This window comes from Nuphar pumila, chromosome 8 (genome assembly GCF_984573655.1).
Source record: "Nuphar pumila chromosome 8, dmNupPumi1.hap1.1, whole genome shotgun sequence".
Lineage (NCBI taxonomy): Eukaryota > Viridiplantae > Streptophyta > Magnoliopsida > Nymphaeales > Nymphaeaceae > Nuphar > Nuphar pumila.
In genome coordinates this window covers 19,420,482-19,442,736 of record NC_143256.1, presented here as the reverse complement: position 1 = coordinate 19,442,736, position 22,255 = coordinate 19,420,482, and the positions used below count along the sequence as shown (strand labels likewise).

General features: G+C 37.3%; 1 pseudogene; it reads left to right on the top strand.

Moving 5' to 3' along the window:
* The first annotated feature begins 799 nt into the window (after positions 1-799).
* On the top strand, positions 800-12,689 carry LOC149829723 (actin-interacting protein 1-2 pseudogene; annotated as a pseudogene).
* Positions 12,690-22,255: the final 9,566 nt, after the last annotated feature.

Genomic DNA, 22,255 nt, shown 5'->3' with positions numbered 1-22,255 from the left:
TAGACCAAAAGGCGATCAGTTTCATTCGACAATGGATAGATGATAGTGTCTTTCATCATGTATCCATAGAAACTTTGACGCATGGTCTTTGAACCAAACTAGAGAGCCTTTATGATAGAAAGGCAGCAGTGAATAAGGCCTTTCTATTTCGAAAGCTTGTGAACCTCAAGTATAAAGAGGGCGGCTCTATTGCAGAGCATTTGAATGAGATCAAAAGCATTGTAAATCAGTTGGCCACAATGAAAATCACTTTTGATGATGAGTTACAAACTTTGTTTCTCTTATTTCCCTTCCTGAGAGTTGGGAAACCTTGGTGGTCACAGTCAGTAACTCTGCACCTGATGGAATGGTAACGATGAGCCAAGTTACCAGCAGTCTGTTGAATGAAGAGTCCAGGAGAAAGTCATTAGGTCCTTCTACCTCAAAGGCGCTTGTGATTGAAAACAGGGGGAGAAGCAGAAGTAAGAGCAGGGCTCTGCACTACCATGGCAAATCCAGAGGCCACTCACACTCGAGCTCAAAGAAAGACATCGAGTATTATTATTGCCACAAGAAGGGGCATATGAAGCGACAGTGCAGGAAGCTCAAGCTTAAGGAGTAGAACAGAGAGAAGAGCTCAGAAGAAAAATAAGGTGCCACAGTCACAGATGGAGAGCTCATGGTTGTCTGTGATGGCACTAGCATAAATTTGATCGATCAGGAGACCGATTGGGTGATTGACTCTGGAGCTTCATTTCATGTTACCTCACGGGTTGATTTCTTCACTTCCTACTCGCAAGGTGATTTCGGTAATGTCTGAATGGGAAATGAAGATGTGTCAATGATTGTTGGCATGGACGACATTTGCTTGGAAACAAATGTTGGCTGTAAGTTGTTGCTGAAAAATGTGAGGCATGTACCAGACATCCGACTGAATCTGATCTCTGCTGGAAAGTTAGATGATGAGGGCTATAACAACACCTAAAGTGATGGAAGGTGGAAGCTAACCAAAGGCTCATTGGTGATAGCCAGAGGAACAAAGGCTCGTTCCCTTTACACTTTGTAAGAGAAGATCTGGAAGAGTGTTGTGAATGTTGTGGAGACTGGCTCGTCCACAAAATTATGGCATAGAAGGCTTGGGCATATGAGCAAGAAGGGGCTGCAAGTCGTAGTTAAGAAAGAGTTCCTGACAGGTGCAGCAGGTACATCTTTGGAACATTGTGTTCATTGCTTCCATGGTAAACAAAATAGAGTTTCTTTCCATAGATGCATTGCATCTAGAAAATCTCATGTTCTAAATCTTGTACATTCTGATGTGTGTGGACCTTTAAAGGTCAAGACACTTGGTGGTGCATTGTACTTTATGACTTTCATTGATGATCACTCTAGGAAAGTCTGGGCTTATACACTGAGGACTAAAGACCAAGTTCTAGATGTATTCAAGCACTTTCAGGCCATGGCTAAATAAGAAACTGGCAGGCAGTTGAAGTGTGTTCGCTCGGATAATGGTGGCAAATACATTGGGCCATTTAATCAGTATTGCACCAATCATGGCATCAAGCATGAAAGAACTATAAGGATGACACCTCAACAGAATGGGGTTGCTGAGAGGATGAAGCACATCATTCTTAAGAGAGTCAGATGTTTGCTGTCACACTCTAAATTGCCAAGATCTTTCTGGGGTGAGACAATGAGGACAACAATTGATCTTATCAACTTGTCTCCTTTTATTCCCTTGAAGGGAGATGTTCCAGAGAAAGTTTGGATAGGAAAAGAACCTTTCTATGGACACTTAAGAGTGTTCGACTGTAGAGCATTTATTCACATTCCGAAGGAAGAGAGGTCCAAGCTTGATCCAAAAGTCAAGCAATGCATATTCATTGGCTATGGACATGAAGAATTTGGCTACAGACTGTATGACCCTATTGATAAAAAGGTGGTCAGAAGTCAAGATGTTGTCTTATTGGAAGATTAGACCATTGAAGACATTGGTGAGTCTGAGCCATCAGAGTCCAGTACAGGTGATCTTATTGATTTAGATCCCCTAGATGCACCGACTGTTCATGATTTCGTGGAGGAGATTCCACCTCGTCGCAATGATGCAAAGGAAGGAAGTGTTGAGTCAGAAATTGAGGGGGAGCCAACACCCCAAGAGTCACTTCCTCAGACTCCGATAAGGAGATCCACTAGAGAAAAACAGTCATCCAGAAAATACTCATCAAATGAGTATGTGATGATTACAGATCAAGGTGAGCCAGAAACTTTTGAAGAAGTTTTGGAGGATGAAAACAAGTCTGAGTGGTTTAAGGCATTGAAAGAAGAAATGGATTCATTGCATGCGAATCACACCTTTGATCTGGTAAAGACAACTAAAGGGAAGAAGGTGTTAAAGAACAAATGGGTCTTCAAGTAGAAGACTGATGAAAACAACTCTCAACCTAGATACAAGGCACGTCTTGTTGTGAAAGGTTTTGCTCAGAAGAAAAGAGTTGACTTTGATGAGATCTTCTCACCACTTGTGAAGATGCCCTCCATCTGAACTGTGCTTGATATAGCTGCAAGCATGAATTTGGAAGTTGAGCAGCTTGATGTGAAGACTGCATTTCTATATGGTGACTTGGAAGAAGAAATTTATATGGAGCAACCTGAGAGTTTCATTGACAAGGGTAAAAAGCACCTAGTTTGCAAGTTGAAGAAGAGCTTGTATGGATTGAAGCAAGACCAAGGCAGTGGTATAAGAATTTTGATTTCTTTATGAAGGAGCATGGATACTCAAGAACCTCCACAGACCATTGTGTGTTTGTGAAGAAATTTCCAGATGGTAATTTTATCATTCTCTTGCTTTATATGGATGATATACTGATTGTGAGCCAAGACATCAGCAAGATTTTATAAACCCATCGACATCCTATAGTTTTCTTCCCTGAAGGAAGATCTTGAATATTCCATGTAGAAGCCTTTTCAAGTGCATCTAATTCAGCTTTCATGGCTTCTATCCATTTGATATCATTTTTTGCTTGAAAATATGTGGATGGTTCTTCATATGAGTGAATTAATGCAATAACTGCCCTATATGTGGGTGAGAAAGACTCGTATGATACAAACCAGTGGCGTAGCTAGGATTGACGTGGGGGATGGGCAAACAGGGGTGTAGCAAAAAAAAATATGGCGTGATAGTCGGGGGCTCGGGGGCAGCGCCCCCTGAAAAAAAAAATTGAGATAAAATAAAAAATGGCTACAATTATTAATAAAAATCTATTTTATATGGACAAATCAAACTATTTGCTGCAGTCAGGGCTGAGCTGGGCTAGGACTGGGCTTTTAAAAAAAAAAAAATTAACTGTTTCGAGAGGCAGGACTGGGCTACAGCCCATTCCTGCCCCCGCCCCCCCCAGCTCCGCCTCTGACCACCAAGATTGGCCGTAGAACCCCGAAAAAGCTTTAAGCTTAAAAATGAATACATTTTTTATGACACCGATGATGACCAACATGCACCATATGCAGAATTCAAGCAAAAAGAGTATAAAAATGCCTGTTAGACAAAAAATACAGACGCCCAATTATTAAAATCTGTCAATGGCCATAGTTACTCACTACAAGAATCCTAGACAATCGAGAACAAGCAATTCACTCACCAACTATCTAGTAGATAAAGATACGCTATCCGTTGCCTTCGTTACATTGATAGACATCCATACCTTGTTTTAGCAGCAGGCATAAAAGGAGAGTCCTATGCACGCATGATGACCAAGAAAGGATAGCAAGATTGACTCTTCCAATGAGGTTGCGCCCAAAAAGGAGGAAAGAAACTAGACCCACGTTCAGTTGTGCCCCAAAAAGAAAGGATCAAGAACCAAATTGAAGGATTGGCCTGTATTGCTCCTGTAGAATGGATAACTGGATACTGTATCACCAGAGCCACTGAACATGAACAAAACCCACCCTCAAATTTAGGAGATAAGAGGGTCTTCTTCAAACTGCTAGCGATGGTTGCCGGAGATTGGCAAAGGTCCGACTGACTGCGACACCGGTGCCTCGCGTCGCCGGAGATTGCAGCCGAGAGGGAGAAGCTCGGAGAGGGGCACCGCCACCGCGGGTTCACCGAAGGGAAGCCGGCGGCACTGCAGAGCACAAGGGTTGCCGGCGAATGGGGTTGCCGTCTTGCCTGTGACTGAAGGGGAACGCTGGAACGGAGGGGCAGAGCTTTAGAAAACTGGCTAGGGTTTTACCCCTCGCCTCTTTTGGCAGGCTCTAGACTCATCGAGAGCCCGGGTCTCGGTCGACTCGGTTTCACGAGTCCTGATTCGACTCGGTTTTCCGAGTAATGAGTCGACTCGGTTTCAAATTTTAGGGTGGGCGGCCGCCCACCCATGCCCACCCCTGGCTCCGCCACTGATATAAACTTTCCTGGAGGCCTCGAGATTCGGGATGATTGTCTAGTTGGAATGTTAGAATATTTTTCAAGTGCACATGGAGGATTAGACTCTTGTCGCCTGAAATATTGAATACTAGTATCTCTATGAACTTCTTCATTTTCAACATTAAGATCAATAATTGTTTGATCATCATCAAAGTTACAATCAAGGTCATATTCATCAGATGTTGATATTAGATCTAGCAAAAAGGAGTACTCAGTGACGTCTTTTAATTTTCTAAAATCAAAGAAGCTCTCCTTTTCAAGAAAGGAAACATTTCTAGACACATATAGTTTATTATTTTTGAAGTCAAAACATCTATAACCTTTCTGGTTTTCAGCATATCCTAAAAAGGCACAGGGAATCACACGAGGAGAAAGTTTATCATTTTTGTCAGTAAATATGAAACATTTGCACAATTTTACATTTTAACAGAGCAGTCATCTGGAATTGCCACAAGCACTTCTTGTGACAATGTAGAAGTGATATAGGCAACCAACGCCTGATCTCACTTCATCCAGGATACATACTCAGGATTTCTAACATAGGTAATAGAAAGATCTTTCTCACCATTCTTTTCTTCTTGTGGTATGAATTCTGGAGGAACAGGAACAGAACCATCCAGATGTCCAGAAAGGTCCTGACTTCTTATGAATGGTATGATTTGTTGCTTCCAAGTTAGGAAATTGGAATTGTTCAGTTTCTCAGACACGAGTTGGCTGAGAAAGTTTGAGGAAAGACCAGACTGAGAATGAGGGAATGAGTCCATATTCTTTTGAAGCCAAAAACAAGAAGGAATAAGATCCAACCAAGAGAAGGAATAAAAAATAAGAAATGGCCTTACGACAAAGACCCAACCACAATTGAATTCTAGTATAATTCAGAACATAAATTTTAATATCAGAGAAGTCTAAAGACCAGACTAGTTTTTTTTTTTTAACTGATGAACACGAGGCAGAAAAACAGGACTGCACAGTAAAGAATCTGTTCTGAATAAAATTCAATCAGTAATAGGTACGTTATTTTGAAAATAATGTGTTTTCCTTTTAGAATAATGAGAAAACAGGCAAAACAGAGATGAAAATGAATTCGAAGATGAAATTATTTTAATCAAGATAGATCTGGGCGTGCAGATCACAATCTGATCTGACGTCAATATGCAAATGAGTTTGGAGTGATCCTTTTCAACTCTTGTAATCACACATAGATCAAAAAAATTGATCTTGCTTGATTATTTTGCTTATGGATGGGTAAGATCACGTGCAGCAATGTGAAAGAAGTAGTAGATATGACAGAAGAACAACAGGGAATGAAAGAAGGAGGAAATATGCCAACGTGACCAAATTTCAGTTTTGGATTTTGGAAATAAGAGAAACATGTTGGCTTAAATAAAAAAGGGGAATCAAAAGGAGGTACTTGAAGAAGACAATAAGCAGATTAATGATGTATTTCAAAAGAGCAAAAAGAAAGAGGAGAGTACGAAGAAGAGATTTCAGTCCGGACTGCAGATTTAAATACAAGAGAAATCGATAGGAAAAATGAGAAAACAGGTACCTTAGAAGGAGACAAATCAGTCATAGAAGGAACCGATCTTCAATATTGAACCTGCTGCTCTGATACCATGATAGAAATCATGGGTTCCTTTCTTCATCTACAAGCAACAACACAGCATGGGGAGAGAGAACGAGGCTGCAGCAAAAATCCCTAATCAGGGTATTCATTTTTGCTTCTCTGATTAAATACACACAGATACAATAGCTAGGGTACGAAAATACCCATTACATGTTATGATAAAATTATAGCATGTCATTAATGAAACATTAATGAGCATGTGTTTAAAATGAAAGGAATTGGGTCTGGATCCTGAGATCGAGACTTTATACTAAATGACAGTATCTTTTCATGCCTAACCCGTTTATTAAACGGGTCGGGTTCGTGTTAGGGGTATGCCAACCCAGCTGACCCGTTTAATAAATGGGTTAGGCGGGCGGGTCAACCTGCTAACCTGCCAATCCGTTTACCCGACCCAACCCGTTTATAAACGGGTTGGCGGGTCGTGTCGGGTTACCCGTTTAATAAACGGGTCGGGTTCGTGTTTGCCACAGCCGACCCGTTTAATAAACGGGTCGGGTTGAGGTATGCTGACCAGCCAACCCGCCGAGTCGACCTGCCAACCCGACCCGATTGCCACCCCTAATTGAGATAGGCAACAATGCTCCATCTTGAGGTGTTGCAAAGATATCTATCGAATTGATTTATGAAGTCAAGCCTTGAACTCTCTTGGAGAATTTGCAATTCTGTTCAGAAAATTTGAAGTGCTAAACATCTTGAATGCAACTCTTTCTTATTAAAGTGGCAAGTCACCAATATATGGTTGCTTCTTTTCATAGATATTATTTATCACCATAAAGCTTCCTAGAAGTTTCACCTGAATCTCTGCCTTTTGTAATATTGCTTTTACATGAATTCTTTTCAAATGGCCCAAAAGACATGGCTTTATAATTTGGCTTCAACATTTAAGTTTATGATCATTTGTCTCTTTTCTATTCAATGGTACGGAATTCACTCTCAAAGAAAATAAAACCAGAGGCGGTTCTTTTATGCACATACATGCAGGTCATCTATTTTGTACTTCAAAGGAATTGGCATAGAAGATTCCTTTTTGATGAGTAGCCTTCAATTTTTTTAATATTCATGGCCCATCTCAGTATCATTTCATTGTGCATGAATTGATTAATCAGGCTAATCGGATAACAGATATGTTAGTTAATTCACAAGGCTCCAAACTGATTAATAACAGTATCTTCCAACATATTCTCTCTAAAAGATAAATATACTCTTTGTTGTTCTTGTAACTTCAATCTCTAAGAGGTACGTAAATGAGACCAATTTCTTGATGTCAAATTCTTGAATTAGAAACTTAAATAGCCTTTGAAATTCTATATAATATTCCATTGAAATAGTTTGACCAAAATATGCAAGTAATATCATTTTCAATACTCCTTGAGAAGAAATAAAAAATGAATTGAGATTTGTTCACGCCCATGCTTGAAATGAGCAGTACTACATCTTTTAAGCAAGTAATTCAACTTTATGTTCATGTGGTGAAGACGAAGAATAGAGAAGAGATAACAGGAGGTACCACAGGGCTGTAAAGTGCCTCATATGGTGGGTGATGTCGCAGTCAACTCTCTTGTATGTTATGTCTAACTTTAGGTTAACCTAATTACACATATACCTTTTGAAAGGTACACCTTGCCATGTAATGATATAATATGACGAGCAGTGCTTCATTGGCCTAATCATAGCACTATGGATATTGTTTTGTTCTGACATTGTTACCGTGACAGTTGTAATTTTGACATATAAAATGTCATGAGCAGAAATTCTCTTGATCCAATGTTCACAGCATAAGGAATTGATTTGTATGTGACAGTTGACACTATTTGTTATTCATTATGTAAGTTGTACAAGTGGAATTTGATTTTCGCACGTGCATGGTATAGTCAACCTCTCTCACGCTCTCTATAAACAGGCAACTAACTACAATTTTTATTCATACATGTGCATATATGTATTGGATAAACTGGGAGCTATGTCACATAGGTACGGGTGCAGATGCGGGGGCGGCGATGCGGCACTTTAAAAGAACTTGGGTGTGAGGGTGCGGGAGGGTATATATATATATATATATATATATATATTTTAACACCACCCCTTTACCCTTTCTCGTGGTACCCCATTCTCAAGCCCCATCCCTCTTTACCCCTTCTCGAGGTACCCCCTTATTTTTTTAATTGGGGGGGGAGGGGGGTGCTCGAGGTACCCTTACCCATTATCGAGCCCTGTCCCTTTTTTTAATGGACAAAGTTAACCAAGTCCATTTTGGACAATGATAACCTTGGGTGCGGGTTGACCGAATTGGGTGCCACACCCGCGTCGCGTCGACGTGGGTGCAGAGGCCTCTTTGGTGAGTCCCTGTGACATAGACTGGGAGCATGTCTGTGCTCGCTAGTATGTCTAATGGCAATAACATGTGAAAGATTTCCAAAGGCTATTCGGTTGGAGATTTTCTCCTCGTTTTTAAGTTATATTGTCCTAGTCCAATTTGATGATTTTATCAGGTGTTCTCCAAATATTTGGTCCTCTTCTTTGATGTTCGGATAGTAAATATCAGGGATAGTCCATATATTCTTGTCTGGAAAGCTTTGCAGCCAATTATAAAAGTTCAATACACGGTAGTATTGCTCACCAAGTCTGATGAATAGCATATTCCTTTAATAAGGAACAATTTCTTAATCTACCTGCCAAATTCCAATTGATGATATCCTGCTGTGGGGCTTATATTTTGCTGACTGTACAACAACTGTAGCTATGTACAATATGTTCAACTTGCTTTTGCTACAAGAGATGATCCTTTTCCCAAAATTTTACAGGTAAGGAGAATTCCGCTGCATGCTGATCAGTGTGGTGATGAAGAACAAATTGATATTGGTGCACAACCAAAGGACTTAAATATTGCACTTGATAAGCCCGAGCTGGCATTGCTTTCAACTGATTCAGGAGTAATCATGCTTCGTGGATCCAAAGTGTTGTCAACTCTGAATCTTGGGTTTGCTGTGACGGCATCTGCAATTTCACCTGATGGAAGTGAGGCCATTGTTGGTGGCCAAGATGGGAAACTCCACGTCTATTCTGTCAATGGGGACACTCTCACTGAAGAGTCAGTCCTTGAGAAGCATCGTGGTGCTATTAACGTCATTCGTTTCTCCCCAGATGCCTCTATGTTTATTTCTGGTGATCTCAATCGAGAAGCTGTTGTATGGGACCATGTCACTCGAGAGGTACCATCTCTCTCTCTCTCTCTCTCTCTCTCTATATATATATATATATATATATATATGTGTGTGTGTGTGTGTGTGTGTGTGTGTGTGTGTGTGTGTGTGTGTGTGTGTGTGTGTATCAATCCTTGAACACAAGCACACACACATAACAAAAAGAAAACAAGAATTGGTGTATGTACAGAGTCTACAGACAGTATGCTAGGGAGATGCACATTATAACACTTTGCAAACCATGTAAATCCTTTTTTTTTGTCTAAGAGAAATAATTTAAGCCAGGGGATAAGAAATCTTTCAACAAGCTTACAGAATAGATCAAATTAAGATTCTTAACCACTAGGCCTATTCCGACCAATCCAAGCTAAATCCCCATCTGGCCATTTTATTGGCACAATCCAAAGCTTGTTTGAACAACCACTGAAATGCTGGATAAAACCAAAACAAATGCTCAATTGTTTCGTTCTCATCGAAACAGAAATAGCAAGTACTTGCAAGCTGGAAACTTTTGTCTTTCAATTTGCACTGGTTATTAACCTTATCAAGTGCTAAGAGCCACACAAATATCTTGGCTGTAGGAGAGGGATGGAAACCCTGGACGGTGTCATTTGGAAAGTGGTCTACATCTTTACAGCCAAAAGCATGGCTAAATGAAGCTATAGAGAACATAACACATCCGTCACATTTCCATATAAGGAATTCTCGCTGTCAGAAATTTTCCATGGGCCTAAAAATCCAATAGCCATAACCAAAACCAATCTTCTACCTCTTGCTCCTTGAAATTCCTTCTGAATTCAGTGAACTAACTAGCTCTTCCTTTCCAACATTCACTTACAAGTATGCTGTTATCTCTGTTTATGTGAAAAAACGGTGGATATCTTTCAGCAAGAGTTACATCCCTGGACCATAAGTCAGTCTGGAACCTCAGCTTGACCCCTTTGCAAGCTTGATTTGAACCATAAACTTAATTACCAATTCAATCACCCCCCTTTGCAAGGTCGTACTCCCTTGAAGATTTGATTATTTGGTTCCAGCCAACCACACCACCAGCTGAGATAGAGCTACCATTTCCACGTACCAATCCATTTATCCCCTTCACCCAAGCCTATGGGACCAAAAAACAAGTTAGATTCCAGATTTGTTCAAAGCTAACAGTCAGATCTGCCTATGATTCCAGTATGTGTTTTAAAATTTAACATTCAAAACAAAGAAATCTTCTGAAAAATATTAAATCCATAGAGAAGAAAGAGGTTAGAAGATTAGAGGAAAAAGCATGAAGATGAGATTAATAGATCACTTCGTCATGGCTGCTCTAATTCTGTGTCAATTTTTGTCATTTCAATTTGACTCAATGAAATAGGAAAGAGAAAATGAATATTCCAACTACAACAGGTTGATGTCCCAACTCATTAATCACATGGGATGATCTCTCATAATAGATTAATCCTCACTAGGATTGAGTTAATTTTTTTTTATTAGTCAAGCTAGGTTTGCCTGAATATGGCCCGGTTGAGATAGTGTGACTCCAACTGGTACTACAAATCAATTACCCGAGCCATTGATGACAATGATACAATACTAATGCATGTTACGTAAAGCAAAAATAAAAACACATATTGAAGAAATGCCACGTATCCTTACATCTTGTCCTTAAGAGTTAATTAAACAGAAAGATGAGCATTGTCAGGGATAGAATGGGCATGTTACAAGCTGTCTGAAATTACAGAACACAAAAAATTTGACATGAAGCAAGTTGAAGGAACTGGGAAAAGGAGCCCAGTAAAGATTGGAGATCAGCAATAAGCAGGAATATTACTATTGGGGACCATAAGTTTAGCTTTAAGCAACAATGGGATTACAAAGCAAATTGTGGTGCATAAGACAAATACCAGTTTTGATAATAATGGTGTACTTTGCTATTAATTGCATGTTCTGGATTTTCATGAGAAGGTGACAAAGCAATCAAGACCTAGAATGAATTGATTCGGCGCAATATCCCTGTTATGAAAAATGTAGTAGACATTCATTCTATTGTATGTCAATGGCATTCTAGATCCAAAAACCTTGAAAATTCTTAAGCATTTATGGCCTTGTGTGCGGTATTATAATTACCCTTGTTTTCCTAGACTACAAAATGCCTATGTCACACGGACTCGGCTAGGGAGGTGCCGCACCCGAGTCGACACGCCCCGACACGGGTGCGGACACGGGTGCAGCTTCGGACTCGGCCCGGACTCGGTCAACGCCGAGTCGGACTCGGTCAACGCCGAGTCGGACTCGGTCAACGAGTCTAGGCCGCGTCCGTCCACATTTTGGACTCGGTCAACTTTGACCGAGTCCAAAAATGTCCATTTTTAAGACAAAAAACAAAAAAAAACAATTTTTATATATCTTTTTTTTTAATATATAACCAGACTGTGCAATGCAGTTGCACAGTCACAGACTGTGCAACTGCAACTGCACAGTCATTGCACACAGTCTGTGTGACTGTGCACAGTCTGCACAGTCACAGACTGCATTGCACAGACTGTGTGCACAGTTTGTGTGACTGTTTCACAAGTCACAACTTATGTAAAAATATGTATAAAACACGATAAAAGGTAACCCAACCATTTGAGATAGCTAAATAAATGCTTTTCCAGTTTAAAAAAATACTAGTTTCACAAGTATTAGAAAAGCTAGCTTAAGAACTACCATAAAGAAATGGGAATGCCAAATTGAAACTTTCGAAAAAATTAAGGTCATAGTTTTGGCTACTTAATTTTAATTGTTTACTAGAATTATATATATATAGCCGAGTCCCCGTGTCCAAAATTTTTGAAATTGCGCCGCACCCGTGTCGCACCCGCACCCATGTGACATAGCAAAATGCCATGGTTCAATTTATCAGGCACAATGTAAATCCTATATGGTTTTTTAATTTTCTTTTTGTTTCCTAAATTCTTTTTACACACATTAAAGTAGTGGAAGGCTGTCATGCTTCATCCATGTTTTTTTTTTCTTTATTTTTGATAGATTTTGTCACTATATTTAAGTTGTTCATACTTCTAACTTTTTAGTTCCCATTTGCATAGTCCATCTCTCTTTCTTCCTTTCCCTTTCGCATTAATCCTTTTTAGAAATGTAATGTTAATTACCAAGGTTTGATTTTTAACTTCCTGAACATTTGTCTCACTAACCAGTTGACTATCTTCTGCAGGTTAAGCTTAAGAACATGTTGTACCATACTGCTCGTATAAATTGTGTGGCTTGGTCTCCTGATAGCACAATGGTTGCTACGGGATCTCTAGACACAAGCATAATTATATATGAAGTTGATAAGCCAGCTTCAAGTCATATAACCATAAAGGGTGCTCACTTGGGAGGTGTTTATGGATTAGTTTTCAATGATGATTGCACTGTTGTAAGCTCTGGTGAAGATGCATGCATTCGTGTGTGGAGATTAGTGCAGCAGTAACGGGATCGTAACTGCAATTGATGGTTGATTTGGTTTTGGAAGCAAGTTGTGTGGCCTTACATTTCTTGCTCTGTGCAGTCTTCGTCAAAAGAATTCTCTGTTTTGTTTGTAGGAAAACCCTTTCCAGTTTGTCTTTGATTGAAGACTAGAAGAACATAGCAGAATGGCTCGTGTTTTGATATGATTTTGCTGATGTGAGTTTTTCGCCTTTTTTGGGTTATATTGGGTGTTTTTTTTTTCCTTCTCCTTTTGTCGGTCTGATCAGCCATGCATACACCTAAATATTTTCCATGATCATATTTGTGTATGCAATGTTCATTGCTGGAATTGTGATGAAATAATAGAATGCTTAATCCCTTGGCCTATTCGCACTCGCTTCTTTGTTCAAGCATGGATATTGCTTTCTTTTCGGGGGGGGGGATGAAAGAGACACTCTTTCGTAGGAAAGAGAACTTTTACTAAGGGAGGTGAAACAAACATCTCCATGGAAAACATGTGGTGGTGTTTACATAATAAAGGCAAACAAGCATCTTTCCTGTCAAAATGGGTTCACACCACTGTTGTCTGTATTAGAATCGGACTTGTATCGTTTGGCCCAATGATTCAGGTGAATCCTCCAATATCCATTCTCAAGTGAATTATTCTGAATTGGCCAAAAAATAATTAAAAAATATTGTGTCAATCAGAACGTGACACATGTTAAAGCCATTAAAATAATATAAAAAATTAATTTTAATCTATTTTTTACATTTTATTAAAAAATAGCCAATTCAGGTCAGTATTTTCTGGTGCATCGACATTCAGGCCAATATCGACAACACTGGTTCACACCTTCCTCCCATGGGAAAGAACTTTTTCTCATGCGTCCCTTCAAGAAGTGGCTTCCCTTGGGTGGGGATGCAATAAATGCCCTCTTGGTGATATTTCGATCTTAAGAATGTGAAATAAGTCTCCATATGGGAACTGGTAGTTGGAGGGAGTTTATGCATTTGACAAAGTGGCAGCAGTCCATTTCTGGATTTGGCATCTACCATTTTATGAGGTGGTAGTTGCTAAATCCAGTTTTCAATGCAAATACAAAGGCCGACTCACCTCCTTTCTCAAATGCATAAAGTGCCTTAACATCATTCTCTAGCACAACTGCCACTCAGTGAATCATATTTTTGATCCTATATCCGACCAAATTCGATTGTCCAGTTGCATTTGATAAGCTAAAACTATTCGAGTATAATTCGATTCTGATTTTGCTATCAAATCTGATAAATATCCAAATTTGAAGGATATCTGAATCTGTTTATATGTAACATATAGCGATTACGTAATGATTTATTGTGATAGGTATTATTATGTACAGTGATTACTGTGATAGCGATTACTATGTATAGTGATTATTGTGACCTATGTATAGCGATTAGTACGTATAGCGATTACTTTGATATTGATTATTGTGTATATGATTACAGTGATAGCGAGTGTGCAACAATTATTATATATAGGAATTACTGTGTATAGCGACATGTAAAAGTACAAATGAGAGTAATTTTGATTTGATACAAATAATATGTTATTTTGTGCTACAAAGAGGTCAGAAGATAAGTAGAACGCCAGGTGAAAAGCTCAAAGGGCGGTGTCAGTGGCCTGCAGTTCTGTCGTAATATGGACATCTGAGTGAATATCAGAATGATCAATTATGAAATATGCACTTCAGTGGCTTTCTCGTGTTGGAACACTATGACCCACCCGGTCAATAAGTGAAATCATAAGATGAACACATTCCAGTTTGATTCTTTTGAGATCACCATGACCCTAGAAGATGTGCCACAAATTACGGGTCTTAAGTGCCATTGTCCTAGCATGAGATTCAAACTATAATGCAAGGGACAAGTGCACGACCCTTCTAGGAATGTCGATGGAGGATTGGGGTCAATGTATTTTTGGTGAAAGCAATTTCACATTAATGAAAGTTTCTTCTTTTCGTAATAAATGGGAAGGCCGGTCTGCTACATGTGCATCTGAAAGAGCTGACCAAGAGTTGCGCAGCTTCCATCTTTATTTTTTTGGACTTACTCTATTTTTGGATTTGTCTGGTTCGAGGTTAAGTTACCTGTGGCTGCAGTTCTTGAAAGACTTCGATGAAGTAGACAACTATGCATGGGGTGCTACTATTTTTGCATTCTTATGCAGTCAACTTTACCGTGTGAGTAAGGGTACAAAAACCGTCGAAGGGTTTTAGCCATTTGTTAAGGTAATTATTTATTACATATTTGGTAGTTATAGACTAATGTCGTTGAAGGTTATAGTCTTACTAATATATTATTTTTGTAGGCCTGAGCATGAGAGCATATTGTCGCCTTTTGTCCTCAGTGTGGCCCTGCGATTTATGGTTTTTCCAAGATCGACCGATAGGCTACAATAAATGTCAAGGAGGATAATGCTAAGTTCATTTTAGATGGTCTGCAATTAAATGAGGTAAATGGTTTAAAATCGTTTATAATCGTTTAAGCATTTATCATTCATTAGTATAAATTGTTGAAATGTTTAGCATTCTTAAGTAATCATCGCTGCAAGAATTTGTCTTCGTTAGTACAAATCATTATCGCATTAGCATTTAGCATTCATTAGTATAAATCGTTCTAATGTTTAACATTCTAAAGTAATGATTGCTTATAAGATTTTGTATTCCTTAGTACAAATCGTTATTGCTTTAGCATTTAACTTTTATTAGTGTAAATCTTTGAAATGTTTAGCATTTTTAAGTAATCATCGCTGTAGGATTTCGTCTTCGTTAGTACAGATCATTATCGTATTAGCATTTAGCATTCATTAGTATAAATCGTTCTAATGTGTAACATTATTAAGTAATGATCGTTGCAGGATTTTGTATTCCTTAGTATAAATCGTTATCGCTTTAGCATTTAACTTTTATTAGTGTAAATCGTTATAATCTTTAGTATTCTTAAGTAATGATCGTTGAATGATTTTGTCTTCGTTAGTACAAAGCGGTATCGTTTTAGCATTCATTATTGTAAATTGTTGTAATATGTAGCATTCATTAGTGTAAATCATTTTAATACAAAACATTCATTAGCAACAATCGTTGTAATATATTTAGCACTCGTTATTATAAATCATTTTAATATTTAGCATTCATTAGCATGAATAATTATGCCTATACCTAAACAATAATCTCCAATGTACAGGTTGTGTGGAGACTGTATGAAGATGGGGAGGACGAGGACCAAGAGGTTATTGCTGAGGCTGCGAGACTGTCTGGCTGCAATATTTGGCTATTTAGCAAATCTGAAGCCAAGTTGCAGCATGGTAGTCAAGTTCTCCTGTAAGCTGGCTTGGGACAGTCTACCCCAAAGCAGCTTGTGGAAGTGAGAAGGAAGATGAATAGTGGTGGGGTCAGGAATGAGAATTAGCACGAACGCTTTAGGAAACAATTGGATAGCTGGAACAAATGAGGTGTTTGTAACATAGCATATGATTATAAAGAACGACAATATGACCTCAACTATTTTAAAAAATATTAGGAACCCATGCATCAAAATCTGGAGATTGAGAAGAAGCAACGTGAAAATATTGGGAACCCATGCATCCCTCCCGTCCCCCAACATGTCATCTCTCAGCATAGAAAAAATGTTCATCGTGTCCCTCTACCTACAACAACGATTCCCTCAGTTGTAGTACACGGTGAGGAGCAAACACAACTCACAAAAAAGAAGGTAGTCTCTGTCACAAGGTTAGAGATGTTGGAGAGAGAGAATAAGGAGTTACGGAAGTAGGTGCAGAATTTGGAGAGATAAATGCGATCACAATATGGTACACTGGTAGAGATGATTACCAGTGGTTTGGATATATATATATAATAGTTTAGATTGGGTTTGCCTTTACGAGCTTTGTCTAAGTGAACGACACGTCATATCGCGATTTACACAATGACTGATTCATAAAAGGTAAAAAAAGAAAAACAATAAACAAATCGAGACGATGTTTAGACTTAGTAAAGAACAAATCGAGTTAACTTCAATGATACAAATCAATGTAACTTTATAAATACAAATTGATTTCGTTCACAAAGACATATCATTGTCGCGGTAACTTCATAACTACAAATCGATGTGATTTACAACCACATTCATTTACAAAAAATATGAGTATTTAGTTATAATACATCATAATCAATGGTTTGGCTTAGATACAATACATGACCATCATGGATATGGAAATAGTTTAGACTCAGATCAGGGTTTGGACTGGACCTATAAGAGATTTGGATCCGTTTAAGACCCAAATAAATCTAATCTAATGTAAAAGTATTTTAGATCCATTTAGAGATCAAATTGGATCCTACTAAGAAAATAAGATATCGAATCTACTTAAAGACTCAATTTGATCTCATTATGTATATTAACATTTAGACCCATTTGGAGATCCAATTGGATTCCAGTAAGTAAATAAGGCTTTTGGATCTACCTGAGACCTAAATGGTTCTCATGAATGTAAAATGAATTTGTTTAAATCTGAATTCAATTCGAGGTCCAAATAACTCCTACTTAAGAAAAAAAGAATTGGATTCACTTATGATCTAAATGAATCATTTTAGTGTACTGTGAATTTTACTAAAATATAATAAGTTTTTGATCTATCTAAATTCCAAATGGATCATACTTAAATATAATAACTTTTGGGTTCATTTGAGACCCAAATAAATTTAATTAAAATATATATATGTAAATTTGTATCTCTCTCTATATATAATAGTTTAGATTGGGTTTAAATTTGATGAGAGCTAAATAGGTCTCACATCCAACCCAATCCAATCACTCCCCTACCTAAACCCATCTGACAATCAAATACATCTCATCCCACCAAATCCATTTGAATATCCTATTACGATTTGCCTTTACGAGCTTTGTCTATATGAATGATATGTCCTATCGCGATTTACAAAATGACTGATTCATAAAAGGCAGAAAAGAAAAACAACAATCAAATCGACACAATGTTTAGACTTAGTAAAGTATAAATTGAGGTAACTTCAGCGATACAAATCGAGGTAACTTCATAAATACAAATCGATTTCATTGAGAAAGACAAACAAAGGCATATTGTTGCTTGATATTGATTGACTTGCAATCAATTATAATTCATTTTTGCAAAAGGCAAATGAAATGATGTTTTTTAATTAATGTGCAATGCAATTTATTTGTGTGCGCTTTTTTAAAATGAGCGGTATGTGAAACGATGTTTCCTTTATAAATGAATGACAGGTCGCACAAGTTTAGGAGGGTGTCGCTTCGCTTTAATTCGTCAGTAAAGAATAGACGAAGTGACATTTCCTTTATAAATGATGAGTTTGTGGTTTGAACATATAACAGACAAATTATGTAAATCTCTCTGGGTTGAAATAAAAATTAATTTTACTAAACACGTCAATAAGTTGGACTGTTATTTGTAGCAAAGGTAAATCGTTGTCTCCGACATAGATGTCATTGTGTAAATCACTTAAGGACATTATCTGGTATAACGATTCAAATACAATATATGTACAACAATTTGAAGAATTTTGCAAAAGTTTTGAGAAGAAACTTGGAGAAAGAATGGCAATTTTTGTGTTTTGAGCCAAACTTGGAGTATTCGAGCTTGGAGGAACCGAGTAGGATGCCTTCCATCCTCATGGTATCGTGATGGACATGAAGGGCATCCACCATTGTTGTTTTAAGTGCATCTCTGCTACTGTTCGTGACCCATAATGTTGCATGTGTTCCTTGGTGGCAATTTTAGATTACACTTCTTATCTTGTGACCACTAGGATTGAAGAAACATGTTTGTGGCTTGAACTGGCCAATTTTTGTCTCCATCAGTTTGGCTAAAACCCAATTGCTCTATTAAATTTGTGTTGTGGATGTTGTTATTGCTTCTTAAATCTGTCATCTCATTGTTAGAGTTGGATTGTGTTGCACCATATTTGAAACATGCATGTCTTTTGAATGAATACAGATTTGTTAAGTTATTTTCTTGAAAGCTTGTGTGGTTGATTATCTTTCGTGTTTGAGTTGAGCATTGTCTAACCGGAGTTGGGTTTCAGAGAAAGGGCAGTTGAAAATTTGATAAATCACCATTGGAAGTATATTTTTTGTGCAGGTCAAATTTTAACCACCAAAAAATTAAAATCGAAAATCAAAACTTGTGCATTTGTGCTTGATGTGTGTTTATGCATTTTGGTTTGTCTGACCCAGTCCTGATAATCAGAGTGTATCTTCGTAGATATAGGTCTATTTTGTGCTTACTTAGATTTGTTGAAAATCTAATGAACTCTCCTATATTTCCAGTGTTCAGTCCGCAGACAGATTTTGTATTTGCAGTCACCAAAAATAGATCTGAACAAAGAGTACAGTCATTCGAGTGACTGTATTTCTGGTGCATCATTCAGACCAGTTATTCATACCATATCATGGCACCCCGATATCAAAAAATTACAATTATTGATTCGTTGGAAAGATATTTTTGTTTTCTGTGTTTTCTCTGTTAATCAGTTTTTTCAAATTTAGTGACCTACTAAGTCAAATTCTAGTAGTATCAGTCATTGTCATATTCCATAAAATTTCACTTTGACTGCTTTTGCAATAGAATTTTATTTCGATGTCTTGATCACGAACTGACTTATTGTCGGTGTGCACCATATTCCATAAAACTAAATAAAAGGATAAAGAAACTACACAAAAATACCTTTTCAACGATACCTGATTCGCAGAAAAACTACGAACGAGATACAACCCTGACAACATTCTTAAAACAAGAGCTGAACAAGCATGGTTATTCCTATCCCAATTATTCTATACTATTTTTTAGCCATTTATACTAGAAACCCAAAAACATAATAAAAAGAATAGAGGCATATCGAGGTGTTATATTTCCAATGCCACCAAGGTTACCATGATCTAATGAGTGGTTGGAGAGAAACATCATTTAAAAGTTAGACTATTTGGTTGTTCCAGTCTACAAAGCATGTTTCGTTTCCAATTTTGTAACTCCAACGAGAACCTTAGAGGGGTTTTGAGTTCTGACTCAAAATAGAAAACTTATTGACATGTATCTTAACTTTCCAACAACTTAAAAATATATGTTTTCAACGTTGAATCAGAGAGATACATATCTGAGAACAATGAATGTTCAACAAAAATTTGTAAATATGCGAATATGCGAATTTTCTCCTAAATACACGATCTTCCTCTTAAATATGCAAAATTCCTCCTAAATATGTGATTTTTCTCTCAAATATTTAAATTTTCTCTTAAATATGTGTCTAAGTATTGCATCCAAGATTTGCTACAGACTTTACCACTTATTTTTTACCCAAAAAATGAAAGATTATGAAAAAATATAAAGAAGAACAAACAAACTAGGCATAAATACATTACCAACGATACTTGATTTGCTAGAAAATGATAAACGGATGCAGGGATACAACCCTGATAACATTTTTAAAATAAAAGATGAACAAATGTGATTGTGCCTATCCTGATTATTCTATGCTATTTTCTAGCCACGTGCCAAAAATCTAAAAAAATAATAAAAAGTGCAGAGAGATCATGCTGTTCGCTTTTTAATGACACTAAGATCAGCTTGATCAGATTAGTGGTGGGGAAGAAACATTCTTTGAAAGATAGATTGTTCAATTATTCTAGTTTGTAGGGCATATTTATGTTCTATTTTTTAAACTCAAAAACATAAACCTTAGAAGGGTTTTCAGTTCTTACTAAAAACAGGAAAGTTACAGGCCTATATTTTCTTCTAACGACTATAAAAATATAGGTTTTCATTATTAGATCAGAGAGATACAGATATGAAAAAAAAATGGTTTTGCAGAAAATACGTGAATATGCAAATTTCTCTTAAACATGTGAATTTTCTCCTATATATGTATTTTTTTCTCTCAAATATGAAAATATTCTCCTAAATATGTGAATTTCTTCTTAAATATGAGAAATTTCTCTTAAATATGTGAATTTTCTCTTATATATGCAATTTTTTTTCCAAATATATAAATTTTCTCCTAAATATTTATTTTTTCTCTCAAATATATGAATTTCTTCCTAAATATGCAAATTTCCTACCAAATATGTGAATGTCCTCTCAAATATATGATTTTCCTCCTAAATATGTGAATTTCTTCATAAATATGTGGGTTTCTTTCAAATATGCGATTTTTTGCTTAAATATATGATTTTCTTCTCAAATATTTAGGAGAAATCACATATTTAAGAGAAAATTCACATATTTGGAAAAAAAATTGTATATTTGAGAAAAAATGCATATATTTGGAAGAAAATTTATATATTTAGAAGGAAATTTGTATATTCAAGAGAAAAATATCATATATATAAGAGGAAATTCATATGTTTAGAAGGAAATTTACATATTTAGGATGAAATTCGCATATTCACATATTTTTGCAGAATAATTTTTGTTCTCAAATCTTTATTTCTCATATCCGAAGTTGAAAACCTATATTTTTATAATAGTTGGAAAGCGGAAACACAAGACTGTAACTTTTCTGTTTTAAGTCAGAACCGAAAAGCCCTTTAGGGTTCCCCTTTCTCAGTTTCAAAATCAGAACAGAAATATATTCTGCAGACTGAAACAACCAAACAATCTATCTTCTAGTGGATATTTTTCTCCAACCTTTCATCAGATTAAGGTGATCTTGGTGGTGTTGGAAAGCTAAGGCCTCAATCTGTCTCTTTTCTTTTTATTATTTTTTTGGATTTTTGATGCAGGTGGGCAGAAAATAATATAGAACACCGAGACACAAACTCTGCTACGTCCTGCTTTATCTTGTTCCACCAATACATCTGTTGGAGGTCCTTGAACATCTTAGTAGAACTTGGGTGAACAAAATACCTCGACCGGTATGCCTCACTCATCAGCTCCTCCTGCAGTGCCTTTGGAACCCACCATCTGTCTTTGAACATGATGGTTTCATCCTCCTCACGACAAAACTATGCATCATGCTTCTGGGCACTCATGCACAACCTCTCAAACTCTAGATCGATTGACTGAAGCTCCTCAATGTGGTCTATAATCTTAGGTTACGCCTGCATCCCCGCATAAAGGATGCATCCAGAATCATCTGCAAATGGTTGTCATCTCACAAACTCTTTGATCATATCCCAAATATGCCCTATTAAGCTAAGTATCATGACTAAAGCCTTCTGCTAAGCGTGTCTGCCACTATATTTGCCTTACCAGGGTGGTAGGTGATGGAGAACTTGTAGTCCTTCAGGAACTCCAAACACTTGTGTTGCCTCAAATTAAAATCACATTGTGTGAATATGTACTTGAGGCTCTTATGATCAGAGAGGACCTCAAACTATTTCGCATACATGTAGTGACACAAGATATTCAGTGCAAAGACAATTGCCGCTAACTCCAAGTCATACGTGGGGTAATTCTTCTCATGCACCTTTAGTTGTCGAGAAGCGTACGCGATCACCTTTCTGTGCTGCATCAAGACACAGTCCAGTCCGGTCCCTGAAGCATCATTGTACACAATGAAT